We start from the raw sequence: 15,132 nt of genomic DNA, 5'->3' as shown, positions 1-15,132 counted from the left end.
TCTTCTAAATTTCTATTTAGAAAGTTGTTTTAACATCCATCTGCCATATCTCATAATCAAAATATGCAGCGGTTGCTAGAATGATCCAGATAGATTTAAGCATCGCTACTGGAGACAAAGTCTCATCATTGTCAATTCCTTGAACTTGTCTAAAACCCTTTGTGATAAGTCGAGCTTTATAGACATGAACATTTCCATACATATCCTTTTTCTTCTTATAGATCCATTTGCACTCTATGGGTCTAACCCCATCAGGCAGATCAACCAAGTTCCAAACTTGATTATCTCCCATGGAATCTATCTCGGATCTCATGGCACTTTGCCATTTCTCAGAATTTGAGTCCATCATTGCTTCTGCATAATTTGTAGGTTCGTCATTGTCTAACAATAACAATTCCCCACATAATTTGTGAAGTCTTGCTGATCTTCATGGTTGTGGCGGTGTTTCTACTACCACAGGTGTCTCAACTTGTTCTGCTACGTTAGCATCACTCGTAGAGTTATTCCCAACTGGCTCATCTTGAACTTCTTCAAGATAAACCTTCTGTCTATTTTTCTCTCTTTTGAGAAACTCTTTCTCTAAGAAAACACCATTTTGAGTAATAAACACTTTGCCCTTTGTGCGGTTATAGACATAATACCCTAAAGTTTCCTTTGGGCATCCCATGAAAAAATACTTGTTTGATTTAGGTGTCAACCCCAAATTTTAAGAAAAGACAAACTGGGACACTTACCAGTCAACATCTCATATGGTGTCTTAACTACAGACTTAGATGGTGCCCTGTTTAAAGTGAAAGTGGCTGTTTCTAGAGTGTATCCCCAAAATGATAAAGGTAGGTCCAATTGGCTTATCATAGATTGAATCATGTCCAACAAGGTTCAATTATGTCGCTCAGACACACCGTTTCTCTGAGGCATTCCAGGTGGCGTAAGTTGTGGAACGATTCCACAACTCTTTAGATGATTGCTAAATTCGTGACTCAAATATTCACGGGTTTTTTTGGAACAGTGCCATTACCATTTCTAAGTATTTGAAATATGCCATTACAATTCAGGTATCCTGAAGTGGACCATTACAATTCTTGAAAAATTTGAAATATGCCATTGGATAAGGTAGAAGGGCGCTTGAGCCCGCTTGTAGGCCGACATGGCATACGGTCGACCGTATGCGCCCGTCGCCATGACCTGTCTAAACATTGCGGCACAAAATGCTGACTCCACCCCACCCCTCACTCTCATTCTCACTCCCCACCTCTCTATCTCTCTCGAGCATAACCCTAGGTGGCAGTGGCGCAGCGATGACGGCGGCGCATGGGGCGGGGGCGCCGAAGGGAGGCAATGGAATAGGCCGCAAGTCCGTGGCGGACGTGCCCCTGCGCAGGGCTCCACGGATGGAGGAGAGCGACGAAAGGTAATGTTTTGTCCTTCCTGAGCACGAATACGAGTGCCTTAGGTCTTGATCTATTGATTGGCATTAGCTATTGATGTGATTTGGTTGATGCTAGGGTCCCGCTATTTTCTTTAGAAATTAAAATGGAAGCATTTTGTTGGAGAGACTGTTGGGGTAGGAAAGCTTACACAAAGGGCTCTGTGATTAAGTGGGATGTGGAGATTGGCTCATTTTCATTTGATGTACTGATGACCAGCTTACGCAATGCTATCAATTGGTTTACTACTCAGTGTCCAGTTGCTTGGTTCTACGATAAAAGGTTGTCTCAAGATGTCATGCTAGAAAATCAATTCTAGATTAATGACATGTTTGAGATGTATAAGGAGGAAATGCATTGCCACATTGTCGTAGGGGTATTTGATCAGTCAATTCCCACTATTGATCAATTTGATGAACTAGATCTTCCTCCTAACACTAGCACTGGCAACCGAGCCAGTACTTACAGTTATGTTAACCAGCCCACATTTGAGGCAGATGTTGCACCAGAGGCTAAAGTTGAGACTCAACTAGAGCCTGATAGGGAACCTGATATGTTTGATAACGATGAGGAGTTTGTGGGTTGTGATGATGAGGGCATGTACATGCCAACACCACCAACACAGCCATCCATCATTTCATAGCCTCCTAGTAATTCACCTCCACATGCTTCTCATGATGCTGAAAATGCTAATGCTGATGCTTTTCGTGTTGAGGCAGAGGTCACTAATGCAGACCCTGAAGAGATCAATATCATTCATGACCCAGAACATCCCAAGATTGTAAAGGGGGAGTTATTTCCTGATATTTTTTCATTCAGGAAAGCTATTAGGCATTTCTCTGTGACTAAAGGCTATGTGTTAGCTGGTATCAAAACAGACCCAACAAGATTTATTGCAAAGTGCAAATCTGAGGGATGTCCTTGGCGCATACATGCATCTAGGCTGTAGAATAGAAAGACAATGCAGGTAACTGTCTATTCACTAGTTCCTTTGTGCAAGTTTTATTTTTTCTTTACCTGACATGTTTCGTATGCACAGATCAAAGTACTACCTGCAGATCACAATTGTGCAAGTCAAAAACTGGTAGAAGGGAAGATGGCATCACAGTCCTGGTGTGCAGATAGGCTGGTAGATTGGATAAAAAAACATCCAACAAAACATGCGAAAGAGTGCAGGGAGAAGTTGGAAGATGATTATAGCATCAAGCTGAAGTATTCAAAGGCTTGATCAGGTATGCAGTGCACAATGGATCAAATCCATGGTAAATATGAGGAAAGTTTTCAACTGCTATTCAATTGGGGTGCTCAAATTGAAAAGGTATCTCCTGGTAGCATTGTAGAGGTAGAAGTTCAGAAAGTTGGTAAGGAGAACATATTCAAAAGAATGTTTGTTGCTCTAAAGCCTTGTGTAGATGGATTCCTTGCTCTAAAGCCTTGTGTAGATGGATTCCATGCCGCCACCGCCTAGGGTTGCGCTCGAGAGAGACAGAGAGGTGGGGAGCAAGAATGAGAGTGAGGGGCGGGGTGGAGACGACGTTTTGTGCCACGCCGTTTAGATGGGTCACGGCGACGGGCGCATACGGTCGACCGTATGCCATGTCGGCCTGCAAGCGGGCTCAAGCACCCTTCTACCATATCCAATGGCATATTTCAAATTTTGCAAGAATTGTAATGGTCCGCTTTAGGATACCTGAATTATAATGGCATATTTCAAATACTTAGAAATTGTAATGGCACCGTTCCAAAAAACCCAATATTCACTGCCACGATCAGATCGCAAAGCCTTAATTTTCTTGCCACGTTGATTCTCTACTTCATTCTAAAATTCTTAGAACTTTTCAAATGTTTTGGACTTATGTTTCATTGAGTAGACATATCTATATATACTAAAATCATTAGTAAAAGGTATGAAGTATTGGAATCCACCTCTAGCTGTCGTGCTCATGGGTCCACACACATCAGTATATATAAGTTCCAACAAGTCAGACGCTCTCTCAAGAAAACATGTGAAAGGCGCCTTGGTCACCTTTCCTAGTAAGCAAGACTCACATGTCTTGTATGATTCAAAATCAAACAAAGTTAAAAGCCCATCATCATGGAGCCTCTTCATGTGATTCTCACTTATATGACCCAAACGACAATGCCACATATAGGTAGGACTTAACTCATTAAGCTAAGGCCTTTTAGCACTAACATTACAGATAGGTGCATCATCAAGATTTAAAATAAATAACCCATTCACAATGGATGCAAAAGCCAGAAATTTGTCATTCTTAGAGATCACAAAACCATTGTCTTTACTCGCAAATGAATAACCATCCTTCATAAAACATGAAGGTGATATGATGTTTTGACTTAAACTAGGAACAAAATAATAATTATTCAATTCCAATAAATCCCTATGGTAGATGGAGTTGCATCATTCTGATGTTCAACGTAGCAACTCTTGCATTACTGCCCATGCGGAAATCAACTTCTCCCTTTTCAACACTTCTACTTCTTATCATTCTCTACATCGTATTGCAAATATGAGCAACCGATTCGGTATCAAATACCCAAGAATTAATATAAGAGTTAGCAAAGAAAATATCTGTAACATAAACAACAAGTGTATGAGCAGCGGGAGTACCTTTACTACCACCATCCTTTATCAAGGATGCCAAGTACAACTTGTAGTTCCTCTTCCAGTGACCTTTCCTCTTCCAGTGAAAGCACTCTTCATCAGAAGCTGGTCTAGCCTTGGGTGCAGGTGGGTTTGGCTTATGGATCTCATCCTTAGCCTTACCCTTTTTCTTCTTCCAAGCGTTGCCCTTCTTTCTCTTAAAGTTAGGCTTGTTTTGGATAGCCAACACTTGGCTACTGCCTGAACTTATCTTGATGTCAGCCTCTGCTATTTTCAGCATGCCACACAATTCATTCAAGCCATTCTCTGCCCCATGCATATGGTAGTTCAAGATGAAGTTTCCATAACTAGGCGAAAGAGTCGAGAGAATGAAATCAGTAGCCAACTCTTGGCCAATGGGAAGCCCAGCTTCTACAACGCTAGCTTGTATTCAACAAAAGCTTTTGAGACTTGGAACCTTTCAGTCCTAGCCTTAGCTTGGAACGTATCATTAAGCGCTATGCTTATATCATACACTGCATGATTATTTTCAAACTACATGTGCAGCTCAGGTTCCATACAAGCAAGCAGGAGGCAACTCACTTCAAGATCAGCATCACATGCTCTCTTGTAAGCGTTCTTCTCTGCAGCAGATGCATTATCAGTAGGTGCTTCTAGTAATGGGATGTCTAGAATCTATTCCTTTTTCTTAGCCCTAAGAACAATTCTCAGGTTGTAGATCCAATCCGCATAGTTTGTTCCATTCAACTTATCTTTCTCAAGAATTGAGCGCAAAGTAAATATTTGATTGGTGGACGCCATTAATCTACAACGAAAGTAATGCAAAATACTAAGACAACATATCCAAGATAGAGTAAATAATATTAAATAAAATCTACTCCCACTAAAATCAATATCCTTCAGTTGATACTTAGTGATTCAAGACCCACAACTAACAAGTGTACTAGTGAGCTTTAGCATCACTGCTAGTAGACATGGTAGATCGGTAAGCAACTCCTTGCTAATCATATCATATATGACTCTTGTTGTTGGGGTGGCATCTCTATGCTTGTGTTGCCCAACTACTTATGCTCTAAGGTCCCTAACCGTTAGGATGACCTTGTTCAAGAAACCAACCCTTCTGCAGTAAGTATCCGATACGAACCTGCCTAGTCAAGGAAAACCAGTGGCTCCCTAATTTCATAGACCTACCACCGATTGTACAAGACACATGACAGTGCAAGGTTTTTGGGAGCATGTAACTTAAACATTGTTGAGGGATCATTCTACTTTACTACCGCATGCATGTAGACAAAAACATCATCGCATATAAAAGTAGAACATAGTAAGAACGACGTTAACACAAATATGACTTGGTATAGCCCATTATCAATTTGGGGATCTCCATCTCCTTGTATCTATTCATCATGGTGATCTCCATCTCCATGATCTATGTATGCCATCCTCCAGCAATGATTCCACCAAGACTAGCTATCATTAACGCAAGACAGTGAATTAAAATTACATAGTCACAGGTAGGATCATCATAGATTGGCACGTAGGCCATTACATCTGATGGACAATATCTATGTGGCTCCAGCCATATTATCATTATCATGGCATGAAAGCCATGAATTTATTACATACATGCATCACATACTTATAAGGGTTGTACCAGTCATCACTCCCTGCAAAACAGAGTTAACTGATTTTGACGTCTAAACTTGCAGGGCCAAAAACTCTATTTTCCCAGCCTTTTTTTTGCAATTCCAATTTTGCTGAACATGGTTTTACCCTGGCAAATCAAATGTAAACTTTTTTCTCTATGATTTTCATTTAGAGATTGTCTTAATCTGAGTTATGGTTGTTTTATCGAACAACACTTTTCCCGGTAATTTGTTGCCCGGTAGTAGATCCCATCTACTACCGCCGCGCATCATATGCGCTCGGCACTTGACCTAGGGTTCAATTAGATCAATTTGATTGATCTCTATCTCATCATGACTGGATTTACATGTATCACTTAACTTGGATGGTAGAATTCTAAGCGGCATGAGCAGATTATTACAATACCAGCATAGCAAGATCATTTACCAAGATTAGAGGCTCATCTATAACTACACATATCTCTATATGTACCCAATTGAATCTATAAAAATACAGTAATGGCTCTAATACCACTGATGGATTATGAGGACGCTATGCTAGCTAGAAAACAAAAATTTTGACCTCATAAAATAGGATCAACCACCAGTTATAGATCACGGGATTACCACTAGACGCGTCGGTGTAGTCATGCACGTAGTAGCAGTGTCACGCAGTTGCGTGGTCATCCACCACGGCAATCCCCCTCGCGTGGTTCATCCTTGTGCTCTAGATGTAGCACCTTTGAGGTATCCCACACATGCGGGGATGAAGCATTGTGCCTCTAGACTGCTAGGTCCATGAGGAGCAATAGGCGCGAGCATAGGTGAGCGGCGGCGACTGTCTAACGGTGTGAGATAACCCTAGCCACGCCCCCTCCCTCTCTCATATAGGCGTCCTCCAATCAGCCCCGAGTTGGAGGCCAAATTAGGAAACCCTAAGCCTTGTCTAATTCGGATCCAACCCGAATTAGGCTTCCAGCCCCTTAATTGTGCGACCCTATGGGTTCACATACATATAGACATGGGTCGAGTACTCCTACTCGCCCAATAGTTGACAGTGGCATCTAGCAGCGCATGACAACTCCTATATGCACGCAAAGATCATATCAGATGAACTACTATATACACATACATGTTATTCCCTTGCCACATGATATTTGGTCCAACTTGTGGGTTAACACTTAACCCAAGCACGACCATGCATTTGTTGATCCAATCACTTGATTGATCAAGTGATATCTCTCTCACATAGGGAGGGGCAAGTTCCATCTTGATCATCTATGTCTCACAGCATATTTCATAACAAACCCAAAGACCACTTTTATAACTACCCTATTATGGAGTAGCATTTAATAGTCTCTGAGTAGGTCATTTCATATCTTGAGAACATACGATAATCTTAGGTCTAAGGACAAAACATACATGATATATAAAGAGATAATAAGAACATCTCATGTTGGGGCAGTCCAGCCCCATGTCATACATGTGCCCACATTATTAGTTTGACATCTCTATGTCTATGACTTGTGAAACATAGTCATCAACTAATACATGTGCTAATCTAATATTCATGTGTCTAATCCTCACACGAACTCTGATTAGGGACAACTTTAGAATAACCATACAAGTAAAAGAGTTTCACAAACAATTCACATAATTGTCAATCAATACAAGTTTGTCTATAATGGATATTCATCAAACTCATAATATATGTCATGGATACAATCATAATATCATCATTTCTATGATTACCTTTAGGGCATATTCCCAATAGACTCGACACTAGTCATAAACCAGCTAAATAAGGATTGGGACATGGTCCACAAAAAAATAGATGCATATTGTAAAGAAATCAGGAAGCTAGAAGGAAATTCTATGATGTCGAATACATACACATGGTCTAGGATAAAAATCAAGCAGCCGATGCGCTATCATGGTCATCCCGTGAAGCCAACTATCTCGGACCTCATGAAGTCCCACATGGTGTATTTGTTCAGGACCTCGTGAAGCCAACTATCTAGGAGGAGGAAAACATCATGGTCGAGAATCCTCCAAAACAACCACTAGTGGCGTTAGTTACTCTTGTACCATCCTCGATCACGTCTTCCTCCAATTGGCGAATACCTTTCATTAAATACTTAACGGATGGGACTGGTTACATGGACAAAATGGAGAACAAGCGCCTTGTATGGTGTAGAAAGCATTATTTACTGGTCGATGGAGTTCTCATGCACAAAAACATAAAAGAAGAAATACTTATGTAATATGTTACCCAGGATGAAGGCATCAAACTCCTTGTAGAAATATATGCCGGCACATGCAACAATCACACAACTTCTAGAACACTGGTCAAAAAAGCTTTCTGAGTAGGTTTTTATTGGCTGTTAGCCATCACTAACGCAGAAAAACTGGTCCGATGTTGTGAAGGTTGTCAGTTCTTCACCAAACGCATTCATGTACCAACCCACAAGATCCAGACGGTTACTAGCTTCATGGCCGTTTGCATGCTAGGGTTTGGACATGACAGAACCTTTCAAACCTACTCCCGGCAACTTCAAATGTGTTTTCATCTTAATCGACAAGTTCTCTAAATGGATAAAGTATATGCCCTTAACAAAAGCATTCATAGAAAAAAGCAGTTGAATTTCTAGACCAAATCATCCACCGTTACGGCATACCCAATAGCATCATTACAGATCTAGGGACTAAGTTTATCGAAAGTACCTTTTGGGACTTCTGCGATGACAGAAGCATAGTCATGGAGTATGTGTCGGTTGCACATCCTAGAGCCAATGGATAGGTTGAGAGAGGTAACGACATGATTCCAGATGCATTGAAGAAAAGATTGTACAGAGAGAACAATAAAGCCCTAGGAAGATTGATTAAGGAGTTGTTAGCCATGGTCTGGGGTCTGTGGACACAACCTAGTCATAATACGGGTGTATAACCATATTTCATGGTATATGGGGCCGAAGCCGTACTCACAGCTGACATTAACTTCAGATCACCCAAAATTGATCACTTTGATGAACACAGAGTCAATGAATCTAGAGGACTCAAAATCAACTGCACAGAGGAGAGGCGCCTTGACTCTTGCATATGAACCGCTAAGTACCTTGATGTCTTGCGTAAGTATTATAACCAAAACATCAAGGAACACTTCTTTGTGGTTAGTGTCTAGTTCTAAAGATGGTATGCATAAGTTGTCAACACCATGGGAAGGCTTGTTCATGGTAATGGAAGTCACACGACCTACTTCATATAGACTGGCTTACCAAGATGGCCGTAAATTGCCAAACTCTTGGCATATCGACAAGCTTTGACGTTTCTATCCCTAAGGAGCTTTGAGTAAACAACTATGTACCTCATTTTTAAGTATTCTTTTCCATTATAAATTATTACCTGCTCGGTCATCCTCAAGGCCTCGTTTATGTCTTTTTTGACCACATCGCTTTAAATTTTTATAAAAGTAGGGTTCATTTTCATATCATGCCCTTCATGATTGGGGCTGCTCGATAGATGTCATACTAGACGGGCCTAAATATTCTCACATATGTGCAGGCATCATGCCTCATACTCAAAGTGTTTGGCTCATCACAATCACCTATGTTGTATAAGGGGAGCGAATCAAGCATGGGTGATACAACTAAAGCAGAGCAGTCAAACATTCTCACTTAGTAACATTCAACACAATATACAAGCTACGCATGTTTCTACTAAACAACATCAAAAGCTTACATTATGAATAGTGATAAACTTTATTACAAACTTTATTACCAATGTGCAAAGTTTACAATAAACTAAAAAAACTCCTGGTCAGCTATGGTCTACCTTTATAGACTGGTCGGTGGTTGCTGCTTAGGTTGCCTAGAGGCTTCACTCCCATCCCTAGTAGGTTGCACCGCCGACCTCGCTGAATGAGTCTAAGCCACTAGCATCTGGCTGGTTGAGACCGTAGGCACTGGTCGCTCATCTACGACCAATGAGATTGCATGCCATGAAGATGGCGATACCTTTGAGCTCAATTAGATCGGCAGGGCTGATGTCCCCAATGACCATCACTGATAGGTCCAGGAGACTGATGCGCAGATCTTTTGCTTCCTATGGACTGACCACTTTGGGGTAGCCCCTCTCGAGCTGATTAAGGATGACCAGTGAATAATGTGCACGCACCATGCTCAACACATGGGGTGCCCGCATACTCGCCGACCTCCATTATGAACTGTTGGAGGCATCCCCATGCATGCTGACACTTCTCAATCAGTCCTAGCGCTTGTACACGGGGTTTGCTCTTCGACAGTTTAGGGCTAATCAGCTCGAGCACTAGCATTATGCCATTCACCACCTGAGTGCATCGCCCTTTCTAGAGGTCCGAGTCCTTTATGAACTCCTCCAAGTGTTTCTTCGTATTTACCTTCAACCCTATAGGACACAAACACCATACAATGCAACTCAAATCTACCCTAATGATTTCAGACAAGTGGCTAGCACTTACTCTTCAAATGTAAGTTTCTTGCTTTGAGATCTTCCGCCATTTTCCCTATCCTCTCCTTGACTTGAGTGTGGTCTCGTGCTAGCTAATCTCTCTCTTCCCACAGCCAAACCACCTCCTTCGATAGGGCTATTGCGCAAAGGGTTAAGACCATAAGCAAAGAATTTTTCAGTGCTCGAGGGATAGCAATTTCATTTCTCACCTTTTTGCTCTTCTTTATGATTTAGCTGTAGCGTAATGCTGAGTTGCTATTCACTTTGTGCAACCTTCTCCTTCTCAGCATTCTCTAATTCTACACGTAATCGGTCCACCTCGGCCGTATACACTTTGTTGTCGCCGCTATCCCCTCAATCTAGTCGAAGCACCATTTTTGGTACTTTGTCGTCTTCATGACATCCTGCACATAGACATTTAGTTTGCATGTTGCTATAGAATTGATTACTAATAAATTTATGTCAAGTTTAGTTCTTGCATGACTCACCTTAACTTTGGTGATAAGACATTTGGCTGCACGCTCCACCCTATCTGCCTCCTCAACCTCGGCAATTTCCTCATGACAAGCCCAATGGTCTCCTCGATGGCGACACACATAAACATGTTGATGACCATCTCGAGGATGCCCTTCAATCTCTTCAACTCCATCGTCAGACTCTGCTGAAGGATTGTTAGCATCACCACTGGTAGTTCCCATGAATGAGGGAAGCATTGGGCCTTTTCCCCGCTCTGATGCCTCTGTAGTGGTGCTAGCTCTGGTGGTCAGTGCAACCATTGCATCACCAACTAATGTTTTGGTGTGTTCAGCTAACAATAGATCAGGCTCTATCATGCTAGTCATGGATGGGTTTTCTAGTGTAGGCTCAGTCCTAGGCTGTTCTATTTCTTGCCTCATCAATGGTGTTTCACCTTGGGTCAGAGTCACTGTGCTACCCCCATAATGGATTTCGTGGCCCTAGCTATTGACGTTCCTCCTTTGCCTAGCTAGTCTAGATTCATGTCAGATGCCATGCTAGTATAGTACAAGAACAATTTTAAGGAGCCATACTCTTATACCTTGAGGAAAGATGTTGTAATCACTTACAAGTCTGAAGCCCAATGTGATGTGGAAAAGACTCGTCATCGAGCATGTCCTAGACCCATGTTCAGTGGTGGAGGCCCAGGAATTGCCTGCTCGATGATCCTGCTCGCAGTCGCTATAGTGGTTGGTGGCATCGATGGTGGTGCCAGCACTAGTGGCACTACATCCTCTAGGCACCTTTGTGCTCGAGGGACCAGGTTTAGAGTGTTGGTGTCTTTGTCTCCATCATCATTTAATGAGTTGCATCAATTGATGATGTTTTGGCGCCGGGTATTCAACTAATGGCTCATTGATTATTAGTGATCCACCGGTGTGAGCGGGATCACCTCCCCTTTTCTTCGATAGTTCAGTGGCAATTGGTCACTTACCGGCTGCTCTGACATCTGCTTCTGGGGTTAGTGTCCTCTGCTCATCATTTTCTTTGTCGCTTATGTATGTGTAACACTGAGCTACATTCTGCATCATTAGATCTACACCCCTCGGATGCTCCACGCTAGGTGCCAATGAGAAATAGATGGTAGATCTTTCTAGATCGCCAACCTACAATACAGAATATAGATTATGTGTTATTTTTCTATGTCAACTGCTGTAGAAATGAACAAGATGTACAAGGGTACCTTTGGTGGTGGTCGAGCCAGCTTGTAGGTATGGACAATGTTGTTGGTCGGGGAGTAATTTGCATCAGCCAGGTCGAAAAGTTCATTGATTCACTAATGCACTTCTGGTCCATCGAGTCTCTCCTTCTTCATCCTGGTCGTGTCGATGCTCCCTTAGTACTCGTAGTCAGCGTGTATCCTCCTCTAGCATGGTTGTACTCGTCAGCTTATGAAACTACTGACCACTGCTAGACCATCAAGGTGACTCCATGGGATTAGGCCCATCAAGTCTTCTACCTGCCCAACGAATTCTGGCCTATCGATCCAGCTTACTCTTTTCTCTGGCATGCACCCAACATCATAGAAGGTGGCTGAGTTGGGTTCTTCCCAGATGTAGAACCACCTTTTATACCATTATAATAAGGAGGTATTCCAAGGATAGTTCAGATAATGTGCCTTCATTCCATCTTGAAGATTAAGGTATTCTCCTCCTGCAATCTTGGATACCCCATGGGCACCTTTCTTTCTAAGGCAGAAGAGATAGCAAAAAGATCAAAGTGTGGTTCTATGCTAGCAAAGGCCTCATAGAGATGAATGAAGGTGGAAATAAGAAGAATAGAGTTGAGGTGCAGGTTGCAGATCCCAATCTCATAATAAAGAAGCAGGCCTTGCAGAAAAGGATGAACAGGAACCCCAAAACCCCTTTTGAAGAAATCTTCAAGTACAATAATCTCATCAGACCTTGGGTCAGGAAAGCTTTCTTCTTCACGCGCTCTCCACCCTCCAAGCTCCTAATTGTGGAGCACCCCCATGTTGACGAGTTTGTTGATAGACTGAGTTGTGGATTTGGATTTCCAACACTCCTTGGCCATCATATCTGCCCTCTTCTTGGCATTGCTTTTGGCCATTTGGGCTAGTGTTTGATTGATTTGTGGAGTTGGGATCTCTTATGGCAGATGGCTGGCGGGAGGAAGAAGACGACCTTCAAGATGAGAATGGCAACTTACTGGGTAAGGAATGGTTGTTGTCTCATACAGAACTATTTATTTTATCAGCGGCACCAACCCACCACCTCGAAAATCTTGGGAGACGTGCACAATTAACACCTAAGGTGTCATTGCAGTTTCCCATTTCACTCTATTAATCCACCGATAGTTTTTACATCGGTTCTAGTAAACACAGGCACTCTTAAACTTGGTTCTTGTGCCATAAAACACATTTTTACTTAGGCTTTGTTGCTAATGAGTCTATCTTTTTGCATATCACAGTATTAGAGGATTTAAAGTTGTTGTCGCATTGTTCAGATCGACAAGACTAAAGCTGGCCATGCCATGCCATTGCAAATTTTGTGATGTCATGATAGAACAATATTTTAAACATGATGGAGTAAATAAGAAGAGAGAGAGAAGATGACAAACATGCAACATGATTGGTGAAGATCAAAGTTTCCTTTTTGACCAGAAATTGTGGATATTATTCTGATCATTAAGGACGCTTGGGGACTCATCGATCACTTTCTATGCTCATGCTCGGGGACTGCTCTGACCACTCTTCGACTACTGCTTGGTGATTGCTCCTCTTTGTTACATATGAACTTGACTCATATACCATTGAGAGACTTCTTTTGATTACAACTTTTATTACATGCTTCATAATTCTGCATTTTTAGGCATGGGGACTTGTCGACTATTTCCTATATTGTGCTCGGGGACTAGACCGACCACCGAGCATGTTTACAACCATGCTTAGGGACTCATCCACCATTCCCTACGCTATGCTTAGGGACTGTCCGACCACCGAGCATGTTTACATTCCCAACCATGCTCGGGGACTCATTAACCATTCCCTATGTTATACTTGAGGACTGCTTCAATTATTCTCCAATCATAGGTTGGGGACTGCTCTTCTTTGTTATATATGAATTAGACTCATATACAACTGAGGGGCAATTTTAATTTTTTAGACCTTGCTACAAGGTTCACACTTTGCCTTCCAGCAAGCTCAGGGACTACATCAGTATGATGCACCTAGTGATGCATCTCAGTATCACAATATCTACATGGACTTTTCTTTTTAGACCCTGGCACCACGTGTCTACGTCACCTACTACTATGCTTGGGGACTAAGTGGGCACACATCATCTTACGGTGAATATGCTTTCAAACCCTACACTTTCCAAAAAAGTGGGCACACTTTATTAGGAAAGAAATATTTTTTCTCAAAGAGCACCATGCATTCTTCAGACAACCTGCTTCTCTGATGTTAATGGTGGTCGACTGAAGCCTAAACTAGTTGAATCCTGCTGCGACTGCTTGAGAAATATTCCAATTAGGTGAAGCAACAAAAACACAAGTTTCATTGGTCGAAGAAGCTCAACATGGCATGTCATATCACAATACATAGTGCTCCAGGACTAGCTGTGGGGGTATAAATCCCTATACCGTTACGACCATGTATGAGCCAAAAGAACTGGCCCATTAGAAGTCAATTTGTGGTTTGATCACTCTTTTCAGAGTTCTGCGCAAGAAAGGCAAACATGGAGATCAAGCAAAATCCCGGTCCGTTAGAATAGGGATTGATATGTGACTATCTATGGCAATTGTAACCGATTAGAATTAGTTTCTAGATTTGTAACCCTGCCTCCCGAACTATATAAGGGTATGTACGGGACCCCCCTCATCATCTCATTACATCTCATATCATCAATACAATCATACATAGGATGTAGGTATTACACCCTCATGGTGGCCGAACCTAGATAAAATCCTTGTCTGTGTCTTGTGTCACCATCTAGTTCATAGCTTGCGTACCTGTCTGCCGAAAATCTACTACCTTGGGCATACCCCTAGGTAGACTGCCAACCATATTTCATCGACACAGACAGAAGAAGAGAAATTAGGAGAGGACTCTGTCCCCTCAGACACCCCCTCAAGTGCGTGATCGAGCGAGAAGGTTCGGTTCGATGGAACTAAATCTCTAAACCTTCATCGAAAGGTTACATCGTTAGTTATCCTCATATTTACTTTCCTACGTAGTTTTTGCTTTAGCATATTTACTTTTCCGCATTTAAGTCATATGCATTCAACATATTTATATTTCCTCATTGCATTAAAAAGAATAATAAAAATTTATGTTGTTGCATCATAGCATTGCATCTAACAAAATGAGAAAAACCTTAAGCACCATGTGAATAAGTCTCGGCTATTTAGTGTGGAGGCACAAAAATAATTTTGCATCTGCATACAAAACTAGAAAATCCAAAAAAAATATTGAGATCTTGTTGAAAATTGCTTA

Source organism: Sorghum bicolor, chromosome 6 (assembly GCF_000003195.3).
Source record: "Sorghum bicolor cultivar BTx623 chromosome 6, Sorghum_bicolor_NCBIv3, whole genome shotgun sequence".
NCBI classification, from domain to species: domain Eukaryota; kingdom Viridiplantae; phylum Streptophyta; class Magnoliopsida; order Poales; family Poaceae; genus Sorghum; species Sorghum bicolor.
The sequence above is the reverse complement of the archived record's forward strand: the minus strand, read 5'-3'. Positions refer to the sequence as shown.